Source organism: Euprymna scolopes, chromosome 26 (genome assembly GCF_053919585.1).
Source record: "Euprymna scolopes isolate OS-2025 chromosome 26, ASM5391958v1, whole genome shotgun sequence".
Classification (NCBI taxonomy): Eukaryota; Metazoa; Mollusca; class Cephalopoda; order Sepiida; family Sepiolidae; genus Euprymna; species Euprymna scolopes.
The window spans coordinates 73707740-73719798 of NC_136507.1; the positions used below are offsets into that span (position 1 = coordinate 73707740).

Below are 12059 nucleotides of genomic sequence, written 5' to 3' on the forward strand. Positions count from 1 at the left end.
GTATTTACTGATCAAAGTTATGACAACAGGACCATTGCCAGCACCCTCGAAATACAAATCTGAACGGTTCAACGCTTGAGGGCACAGCCCAATTAAGTTTCCAGCCACAGTTATGGTCTTTGGTGTAGTTTCAAGTGAGGGTCGCATCATGCCACCGAAGTCGGCTTGAAAATCAACACCAAAGTGTACCTGGATGTTCTGAAGAGTGTGATGATTCCCTAGGGCAAGCAGGTGGCTGATGGTAGACCCTGGGTGTGGCATGAGAATTCGGTGCCGGCCCACAAGTTCTAAGAGACCCAGTTTTGGCTTGCACCCTTCTCTCGCTGGCCCCTCCTCTCCCGACCTGGACCCGCTGGACTACTTTGTTTGGTCATACGTTGAGAACATTACTCCTGATCTTAAATGGAACACGTACATCAAATCTGTTGCCAAGGCCGCTGGAAAAATGGTAGGATCTTTCTATCGAGCCGATAGATATCTCACTGCTGATGCTATTCTCTATCTATATAAGAGCCAAGTACGTCCAAGGATGGAATACTGTTGCCACATCTGGGCAGGAGCTGCTAGAAAGGACTTGGCCTGCCTTGATAGAGTTCAAAATAGACTTCGTAGCCTCGTAGGAGATGTCCTTTTCTCTTCTTTGCAACCTCTATCTCACAGAAGAGATGTTGCGAGTTTGTCTCTGATGTATCGTTATTTTTATGGAAAGTGTTCGACTGAGCTTCAATATATGGTCCCCCCTCACCAAACTTTCACAAGAAACACTCGTCTAGCTGTAAACACTATCAATAATTCCCCCCACTCTTTATCTGTGCCTAAACCTAAACGTAGATTCCATGAACAAAGCTTCTTTCTAAGAACTGCACGCCTGTGGAATTGTCTTCCGTTTTCCTGCTTTCCGGCTGACTACAATATGGTTGTGTTCAAGTCTAACGTAAATAAGTTCTTGATGAGCCGTTTTATATAACTTATCAAATTTACCAAATTTTCATTACTAATGATTACTATATTGTCCAATGTCTACTGTACACTCTTTAACCCTTATCCTTGAGTGGCCTCTTGGTCTTGATAAGTGGTGATGCCTATGTAAAAAAAAACAACCAACCAACAATATCACGTCAGCTGATATTTTTGGCTTGACGATAAATGCACTGAAAAAGTAACTTTTGATTAATGTTTACCGTTTTAAAATAGTTTGTTATTCTGAAAACCAGCCAAGTTCGTCAAGCTTAAATATCAGCTGACGTACACAAGTTGCGTTTTCTTAATGATAAAAACAGTAACTCGCAATTAGCGTCCCAAATTCACTATGAAAATCTGAAGGAATCGCTTAGTAACATAGAGTTATCTCCCATGAATCAATGCCAACGATTGCAAAAGCACCAGATGTTTCGATTTTTCATTGTTTTAACAAATCAATAAAATTTCATTATTTTGTCTCGATAAACCTTTTCATTCATTTTTTTCATATTGTCTCTGAACATTGCAAAAAAGTGTTTCATTTTTAAGAAAATTTTTTATTGTATTTTCGCCCCAAACAAGGCACAGTGCCACTTTGATGAAGAGGGCTACTATCTAGAACATAAATTGCAGGGATACTATGTAGGGAGTTGAGCAGCAAGATGTCTATTTAAATTACACTTGAACTTCTGTATGTCAATACAGTCGGGGAGCAGGAACCCGGAAGGGAATTCCAAAGTCTAGCAGTTCTAATGAAGAAACTATTGGAGTAGAAGGTTCTCCGGCATCTGGGGATATATACTGTTTAGGGGTGGGATTTTGCTGCTTGTCAGGTTTGTCGGGATAATTTATGTTGAGAGAGTACAAGGGCTTGTAGTTCGTCGAAGCATCTACCATTAAAATATGTGTAAAACAGGCAGAGGGATGCAACAGCAACATTTCGTCGATGGGAAAGAGGTTGAAGCCTAGCTGACCTATTAGGTTTGCGACTCTCTTTTGAACCCTATTCAGGGGTGAGAGACTAATAGCAGATGCACTAGCCCAAATGTGACAGCAATACTCCATACATGGGCGAATGGTGGCCTTGTAGGGGTACAGGATACTTTCAAGCGTAAGTAACTTTCTATCACGGTAGAGAGAGAGAGAGAGAGAGAGAGAGAGAGAGAGAGAGAGACCATTTTCTTCGCAGCAGTCGCGGCAATACCCTCAATGTATCTGTTCCAACTCATCTTCCCTGTGAACATTAAGCTGAGGAGTTTTAACGAAGTAATTTCAGGCTTGCGCAAATGTTGGGATTAGCTTCGATGTCAGATTACAATAAAATTGTTTTTTTTGGGGGGGGTTGTCTTTTACTTTGCTTTTTAAGATTATCACGTGATAAACCTTTTGGAATTGAAATTTATTTTAACATTACGCATGGAACATGAAATAAAACACTTTTCAAATGACTAAATACGCTGGTATAATCGAAGTATTTCCAAGATGGAAGCATCATATGCCACCATATTGGAAAATCTAGCATATTTATTCATTTAAAAAGTGTTTTTTTTTTGTTTTTTGTTTTCAGATTGCATGCCTAATACTGACTAGATTTTAACTCCAAAATGTGCATCATGTCATAATCTTTATAAACAAAGCCATTTTTTATCTTCTATACACAATTCTTTCTGTATCCAACGCTAATCTTAACCTTTGCCATAGCTGCTTATTATTATTATTATTATTATTATTATTATTGTCGGCTCACAAGGAGCTTTCACACAGGTCATCAAAGATCTCATTAGATATAGCCTGTGGTGTTCCCTGGAAGCTGAGTGATAACAAGTCTCCCCAGATTTTTCAGTACTCTCCACCTCTTTCGATAACATTTGCAAATAAATTTGCATTATCGCAACAGCTGTTTCTCATTGATTTCTCGTTGGCAACCGCCATTGGCCTTTACTGAAATTTTAGTGGCAATAAGCCTCCCCAAGGACCCAGTCCTCCTCGCACTTATACAGTGGAGTTCTTGTCAGTGCTCACTCCTCTGGCTTTCCTTCCTCCTTGACTACTTGGCTAATCAGTCTCGCTCTTTCTTTTTCGGGGAGGAGTGAGGCAGTGATGTGGTAATGGTGGGATTAGAGAACTTATAGTCATGCAGCTTCTATGTTCTTGGTTCCATGTAGCGCTTCATGATTTGTCTATTATTATTAAAAAAAATTTTTTTTTAAGTTTGTAATAATTATTTCGACAGTAAATAAATGAAATAAAACATGTCGGAAGAGTCTACTTTAACTAAAATCATATTGAACGGTTTACTGTTGTACCCTATTATTTATTGGTTTAGTCCTGAAACTTAACTGCGGTTTAATTATATCACGTCGATCGATAGTATGCATAAAGAAATTTGAGTTTCTGAAGCCCCCCCCTCTTAATTTTCATCATTTACAAGATTTATTTCATAATCAACTAAATTGTCAATATGGCTGTTTTGTCAAAAATTGAATTACTTGAATTTTGGACAGTTGTTGAGTCATATTGACTGATATTGAATTAAGAAGTGTGAAATTAAATTATGAAAGGTAATGTAGGAATGATTTTTTAGTTTTTTTTTTAAATTATTTTTACTTCTGCAGAATACGGAGAGTGCTGTTTTATGTTTGTTTATTTTTTATGGGATTTTCAAGTCAAATTCATTTTTTACGGTTTTTTTTTTTTTTTTTTTTTTTTTTTTTTTTTTTTTTGGCGCTTATTCAAATTGGCATTTATGACGGCAATTAAAGCAAAAGAAAATACATAAAATTTTGTATGATATACGTACTCGTTACAGAAATATGAAAATATATTCCATTAAACTATGTAAATCAAGTTTTTTTTTGTTTTGTTTTTGCTTGATAAAATCAAAATTTACGATTTTTTAGCGATTTTGCTACTAAACTGTATTGAACGTAAGGCTGACTATTTTTTTACCACGACACTTCGATTTGAGTTGTCTCCCCCTTAATTATTGCATCGGACGACGAAAACACGATTCGCTTAGTCGTAAAATCTTTTCTTGAATAATAAAAGAAATACTATTTAAGTGTTTTTTTACATTTCGTTTTCGTTCCATGACTGTACATCATACAGATTTTTCTGTATTTTATTAACTTTTAATTTCCGCCATAAGTACCAACCTGAATAAGCACCCATTTTGTTTAAACTCTGAGGTGAACGTATGGAATATTTATAAGACGCACTCTCCTCGTTAAGAATGGACTTCTAAAAAGTTGTTTCAGTGCGGTCCGTATTCTACATACACATCGTTTTTTTTTGTTTTTTTTTTTCCTCTCTCGTAAATTTTATAGAATCATTGATGTTTTCAGTTAGATATTTTATTTTTATTTTGTATTTATATATTTTTGCATTTAGAACGGTATCAAATAAGTTTTTATTACGTACCTCATTATTCGTATGAAAAAAAAAAAATAGACGAATGAATATATATATTCGGTCAATGCAGTCTGGTTGTCCCACCGAAGACTTATCTGCAAAGTGTTGCTTTTTAGGGTATTATCCCCAACCTCCCCATGTTAAGAACGGCTTTCGGAATAAACACCCTTTGCGGGCAAGTTTTCAGTGGGACCATCAGACCACATTGGCCGTTTATTCATTTTAAAATGAATTTTGGTTTATAGATTGCATGTATTTTAAATCTAAATGATTTTCGTTACTTATGCAGAAAACGAACGGTGATATTTTTAGATATTTTTTTTAAGAAAAGAAAAATCAGTTTTGATGATACTTTGTTCATTTTTCATCAGGTGAAAATTCAGAAAGCTATCCCCCCCCTTTCTCTATGTAAAAATGGGTGGTGCTTGTGCCCTTTTGCCACCGTGCTATTTTTCAATAGTTTTTTTTAACGTTAAATTCAAGCTTCACGATATCTTTTATTCTTATTAAATTAAGTGGCAGCATAGAATAGTTACAAAAGACCCTCCCCATGTTAATAATGGCTTTCAAAATAACGTTATTTCAGTACGGTGGCAAAAGTGCACAAGTACAAATTGGTTTCTCAATCTTATTAACCATAATCCGTTTTCACGATGTTTTTTTTTTTTCGTAAGTCTTTAAATGTTTATTTCACAACTTTTCAATATCCAGGATATTCTACGTTCTGTTCCAGTATTTTCGTACTCCTGCAGAAATACGATAGGATAGGATTTCCAAGTTAATTTATTTTGTACAGTATATTTGGCTTATTAAAATGTGAAATTATGGAATATTACAAAACGCCCTCTTGTGTTAAACGGGTTTCAAATAACGTTATTTCAGCACGGTCCGTATTCTCCATAAGTATCGATTTTTTTTTCTTTTTAAATTTGGTCTGTAAATTCTGTGTATTTAAAACGAAAATAATTGTCTAATTTGCAAGTTTGGTTTAATTGTTTTGAAAGGCAAATGATTTTCGTGTAATGTTAAAATTCCAAAACTGACATTGTCTTAAGTATTATTTTAAAAGTCATTGGTTACTCGACAAGGTTTAACCATCCTCCATCGAAGAGTATCAAATGGTATTAGTTGTATGTTCACGACAAAAAAAAATGGGGGTGGGAGTATAATCACTGGCTCAGTAGAAAAATTGGTAGTAGTATAGGTCTTGGTGATTCTTCCATTCTCTTGCGAGGCAAGACTTAAAGGCAATAACTGAAGAGGCATTAACGGTGTGGAAACTTAGTTCATTCCAAACAGGAGTAACTCTAGGTGTGTCAGAAATTTCGTGAAAAATATTGTCTTTCCAAGCTTATAACTCCTCGAAAAATGTAATTCAAGCCCTATTTTTTTTTCAATTAAAGGGCCGAGGTTTCATTAAAAAAAAAAGTGTTTTTCTTTTTTCTTTCTTTTTCTTTTAAAAAAAGGTTTTAAACTTCGGACTTTACAGGTAAATTTCTAAAACACTACTTTTTTTGTTTTAAATTTGAATATATTATTTATTGATCTTTTATCTTCAATTTGTGATATATAAAACTTTGAGTAAATTATTTACTTTTTAATAGACATTTGAAAATGGGGGGGGGGTGAATTAAAAAAAAACGTTTGTCTAAAATATTATATTCGGTTTATTGAAAAGAGCATAAAATTTCACATTGACCTTGAAAATATCGTAAAAATAGAATCAATAGAAAAATTTTGATAGATTTTTAAATTTTAAAAATTGAAAAATACTGAACTCGTAAACTTAAATTAATTTCATTACTGCTTTTTAAAAAATGAAAAAATATTTCTATTACTTTTAAAAAAAACTTTAATAGTTTATTTTGGAAGTATAATCCATGAAGAAAATAAACCCACTTTTAAAAGAGAAATTACGAGTTTTTTTTTATATTTTATTCGCAGTATCGTGTTAGGGGTGTCAAATCCCTACAAATTCTGATACACAGTAACTCTACTAAAGAACTGACCACGAGAGCCAGGATGACGTATCTGCATCTTCACCCCTGGTGGATGGAGGGCTGGAATGAACAAGTAATTGCCAGTTAAAAGCTGCAACTCGTCTGTTCAAATTTGTTCAAGTCTATAATCAATTGCACATATTCCACGCTTGGTTTCGCGGATACCAATATAACCTTTAATCATCGACTTGACTTTCTAGAGAAATTTTGTTCAGATTTAGAACATTTAATGCACCTGTTCGTTTGTTGATCATGATATCATTTTTTTAATTTTTATTGTAATTTTTATGGGGAGATGGCAATGTACTGCCAAAATGTCCATTAGTGGCGGACATTAAACGGAAATGATTGCTATAAAACATGGAAGAAAGTAAAAAAAATATTGCGGATGCAATTCCAAAAAAAAAATCTTTGTCGATGTTAAGTTTTCAGATCTGATAGTTTTATTAGAAAGACGACATGTATTAACTAATATTGTTTTAACGATGAACGTTTTGGCGTTAAACTCGATTTAGTATTACGTATTCATTAGAAAAACATTTGGTACTAGTGCATTTACTGATCCATGCTATTTTTAAATAATATTTTCAAGTTGATTTCAAATTTTGATATTTGTTTTTTATTAAATTGTAATTACCGAATAGGTACAAAATACCTTCCCCTTCCAATGTTAAGGGTCCTGGATATGACCTAAAACTATATCCGATGGTGAGGCTCCACTTTGCGGGCCTTAGGGAGTGTGGAGCCACCCTTTAATTGCATTGCTCCCAGGTCCACTCTGACCCGGAGTGGTAGTACCTGTTAGGGTCCCAACTATTGGTTAAATAGAATCTGACTTTAAAAAAAATATACTCCATTAAAAATCGTTCCTCAAAATAACTAGATTCGGCATTAAATAACCTGAAAAAGGTTGATATGCCGTAAAACAAAAACCAGCCAACCAATCCAATGTTAAGAATGGTTTTCTAAATGTTATTTCAGCACGGATCAATGACTGCACTAGTACCAAACATTTTAACACTTAAATTGAATATTTCTAGTTATTTCGGCTTATTTCTAGTTCAGCGACATATTTAAAAAAAAAAAAAAATGGAATAGAAACTAGGTTCCTTGAAAACTATTTTTTTAATGAGTTGTATCAAAATTAAAAACTGGCAAACGTTTCTTAGCATAATTCTTGTTCTAGGTATCAAAATTAAAATATTTGGTATTAGTGCATATTGTGGACCGGAAACTTACGCAAAGAAATATGCCGAGCGCTGTTCAAGTTGATCGGCCAATCAGAATGCGACAATAAACGCAATTAGCTTATAAGCCGAGCAGGCGGTTTTTGATAAACTCGAAGAAAAGGAAAACAAACAAAACCCGGTGCAAGTCTATAAATGGGCCACAAGTAATATTTGTTACTATAAGAATCTGAAAAAAAATCTTTATAATGTACATACTTGTCACTGCATGAAAATGTCATATTCCAAAAATCGATCAAGTAGTTTTTTTTTTATTTAAGAAAATCAAATATTATCGGACGTATTATGGAAGTTTCGCCATTCCGCCATCTTGTTTGAGAGATAACGCCACTAACGACACCTAGCGGATATATAGCTCAACAAGGGCAGAACATGCAGACCATCGAATATTTTATCAATCAAGTAGTTTTTTTTTTTTGTTTTTTTTTTTAAGGAAAAACAAATTTTACGATTTTTAGGGATAACAAACAAATAAATAAATTGACTTCTTTTAATAAAGAGAATGTGGAGGGCAGACCATCGAATATTTCTAGTTTTTTTTTTTTTGTTTTTTTTTCGTAAATGTTGAAAACCCTTTTTGATTGATAAAATATTCGATGGTCTGCATGTTCTGCCCTTGTTGAGCTATATATCCGCTAGGTGCCGTTAGTGGCGTTATCTCTCAAACAAGATGGCGGAATGGCGAAACTTCCATAATACGTCCGATAATATTTGATTTTCTTAAATAAAAAAAACTACTTGATCGATTTACGTAATTTTTGGAATATGATATTTTCATGCAGTGACAAGTACGTACATTATAAAGATTTTTTTCAGATTCTTATAGTAACAAATATTACTTGTGGCCCATTTAGACTTGCACCAAAAACCCCTTAGTTATTAATTTTAAATCATGGAACAGCACGCGGCAATTAATCTAACTATGCTGGACAAATTCATACAGACGCCGAAGTAAGTCGTAGAGATTTATTAACAGCATCTGAGATAAGGTGCAAGTGCAAAACCTGGCCACAAAAACAGATTTGAAAAGATTGTGGGATGGGCTCGTAACCAACCGTTACTGGTTGGAGGAACTAACCCTAACCCTTTCCCCCCAAAAGTAATGTTTAATCACGCGAAAAATAATAATAATGTAACATTTATTCAGCTCGAAAAACATACAGTGTTTACCGATGTATTGGAAAATTCAAGATGGCGTCTCACACCCTCTTTAACACCGTAAGTATGGAAAAAGGTGTTATAAATAAAAAACTAGACAAAATACTATTAAAAACCTGCCGATGTCACGGTAACATATATTGAGCGAGTTTTTAACAGTATTTTATCCGGTTTTTGATTTATAACATCTTTTCCCACACTTACCGTGTTAAAGAGAGAATAAGACGCCATCTTGAATGTTCCAATACATCGGTAAACACTGTATGGTTTTCGAGCTGAATAAACATGTTACATTGAATAAAAACACGAAAAATATATCCAGTTTGGTAGAAAAGTAACTTATCTTGCCTTTGATAACATTTATTTGTTATATATTCGTTTTTTGACAACTTTTTCGAATCTGTGTGTACAGTAATACAAATCCTAAGTTTCTATTTACACAAAGTAAAATAATATTCATTAAACTTATGGTAGATTGTTATATTTTATTGCTTTTCCATTTGTCTAAAGTGTAATTCGTATCTGATGAATGTTTTCTGTTTCCTAGCAGTTTAAGATTTGATTGGTAGCGCTCCATATATCCCGGCAGTTTACTTCAGGTGCCGGGCAAACTCGAGCGAACATTTACAGAAATCCAGTCCATAATATCCACTAGTACCAGGTAGTATTTTAGTAAATTAGTACTTATGCAAATTACGAACTGCATTATCGTCGGCATATTCCGGCCAGGTTACTTTTTCTTTTACTGAAAACGATGGTCTATGTTTAAGACGCTACGGTAATTTCAACGAAAAAAGGTACTTACGCACCGGGCTAAAATTTTATAGAAAGCCGTTCTTAACATAAGAAAGGGGGCTTTTGAACTATTTTTTCACCTAACAATGTAATAAACAAAAGATGCTGTAAAAAAAAAAAAAAAAAAAAAAAAAACAGAAAAAAAAAAACAGAAAAAAATTAAGGAAATACCTAATTGTGATTTTATTGGTCAAGCGTTCCAGCACCTTTCGGTAGTTTATATACCTGCCCAGAATATGCCCACGATAACGCGATCCGTATAAGTTGAACCAAATTTTTTGCCAACCTGTATATTTTTGACATGTGGAAACTAAAATGTATTCCAATGTTTATGTGGCTTATTAAAACATGAAAACCGAAATGGCGACCGAAATAAAGCATAAGCTAAAATTATAGTAAAAAAAAAAAAAAAAAAAATATGTAAACATAAGTCCGGGTGGCATCCCTTCCTCTCTCCAGTCCCCCCCAAAAAAAACCCCACACCTAATCGTCGAAGTTCTTTTTCGGCCGACGTCTTTTTCGTTTGTCTATAAGATCCACTAATATCGAAATAAAATTAAAAAAAAAAAAAAAAAAAACTCCTTTCCACGTTTAAAAAGGAAGATCATTCTGCTAATTTTTATTAATAAATCTGTTTTTTTGTTTTTTTAAGATTTATCTGGACTAATTTTTATTTCATGTTTAGGTTAATAAAAGGCGTGTTTTCTTCATATTACCAACCTGGATTTGGACTTGGTTAAATTTTTTTTTCTTTTTTTTTTTTTTTTTTTTTTTTGTAATAAATAAATAAATAAATAAAATCCTTTGTATAGATGAGGTATCCAAGAATTTAAGATTTCCGAATTTGGTTCTTGTCTAAAATTCCTCGAGATATATATATATATATATATATATATATATATATATATGTATATATATATGGAAAAAAATATACATAATGCATGTACCCATGACGAAACGAAGATATCATATTCCGAAAATTACGTAAATTGATAAATTTTATTTTTATTAATATAATAAAGGATTTTCGGTACTACTACAGTTTATCGCTGAAAATGGAGACGCTTTTTTTTTTTTTTTTTTTCGGGCACCTATCGTCAAAATCGGGGAGAAATCAGTATTTTAAACTATGACGAAGCATGAAATAACAAAAAAATTAAACAATATAATGATTACTTCTGGAAAGGAGAGTAGTATAAACACCCCCAACATCCCCATGTTAACAGCTTTCGGAATAAACACCCCTCAACCTCGAAAACCGTTCTTAACATGGGGAGGTTGGGGTAGGGTGTTTATACTACGTAGTAATTAGTTCTTTCCAGAAGTAATCATTATCTTTTCTTTTTTTTTTTTTTTTTCTATGCTTAGGTCATAGTTTAAAATACTGATTTCTCCCTCTGATTCTGACGAGAGGTGCCCCCCCCCAAAATGGCGTCTCCATTTTCGGCGATAAACCGACGATAGTAGTACCGAAAATCTTTTTCAAATGAATAATGGGATTAATAAGGCATTAACATATATTTCGCAAGTTTAAATTGACTTTTTTTTTTTTTTTTTTTTTTTTTTTCGGAATGATGGGCAAGACTGTCGCTTCTCGAGTACTCATAAAATTCGATTTTTGTTTTTAATAAAACTACTGAATCAATTTACGTGATTTTTGTGAATATTTTCGTTTCCTCAACTGTTTGTACACTATACGGTTTTTATTAATTTTAATATAAGTGGAATTTAAATTTTCAACTTGAGATATGCAAACAATTTGAAACATAACCCGCGTTGTATTTGGCCAACATCACTTCCTACGTTTCTGAATTTTTGAGATGAGGATTGGTTACTCATATTATTTGGATTCATCGACAACTGTTCTCATCTTGAGTGTGATTTTTCACGTTTCAGTTGATGTAACCTCCGACCTTATTCAGGTGTATCTTGTCGAACTCGGTAATGTTTCTTTCGAACTACGGAATTTCGAGCGGAACCCTTTATTTACATCATGGGGGGCTAGTATGCTCTTGTTTCGTCAGCCATGACTGGATAGAGGTCCTAAGTAATTCGCAATTGTATTTTTCGGTCACTCACACTGAGGTTGAAGGTTCCATCCTCAGCGTGGGCTGACGGAACAAGAGCATGCTACTCCCGTGAAGTAAATAAAGAGTTCCGCTTGAAATTCCGTCCAAATTCCGAAGTTCGACAGAAACATTCCAGAGTTCAAGATACACCTGAAGGTCGGAGGTTACATCGACCGAAACGTTGTAAAAATCACGCTTGATATGAGAACAGTAGTCCGATGGCTCTAAATAATACGAATTACATTTTTTTTTTTTTTTTTGTCTTGTAATATTCTGGGCGATCTTGCATATTTACAGATCCAGGCGACTTCCGGTTTGGAAACTGGTTGGAAGTAAACAATGTTATTTAACCTCAACGAAAATGTAGGTCAGCACATAAAAATATCTGGAAACTGATTGCTTTCCTAGAAATGTCTGTT

General features: G+C 33.8%; 1 protein-coding gene across 2 annotated transcripts in view; it reads left to right on the top strand.

Annotated features, from left to right (window-relative positions):
* Positions 1-3286: 3286 nt before the first annotated feature.
* The window catches only part of LOC145248178 (G2/mitotic-specific cyclin-B-like), a 67360-nt gene continuing 58587 nt past the window's right edge, over positions 3287-12059 (top strand). Inside the window, exon 1 of one of the 2 annotated variants that reach the window (XM_080110025.1) lies at positions 3287-3521. The gene's annotated coding sequence lies outside the window, so the exon portion shown is untranslated. Of the gene's footprint in view, positions 3522-4060; positions 4222-12059 lie in introns of those variants that run through there. The other variant, XM_080110026.1, reaches the window with a different exon arrangement.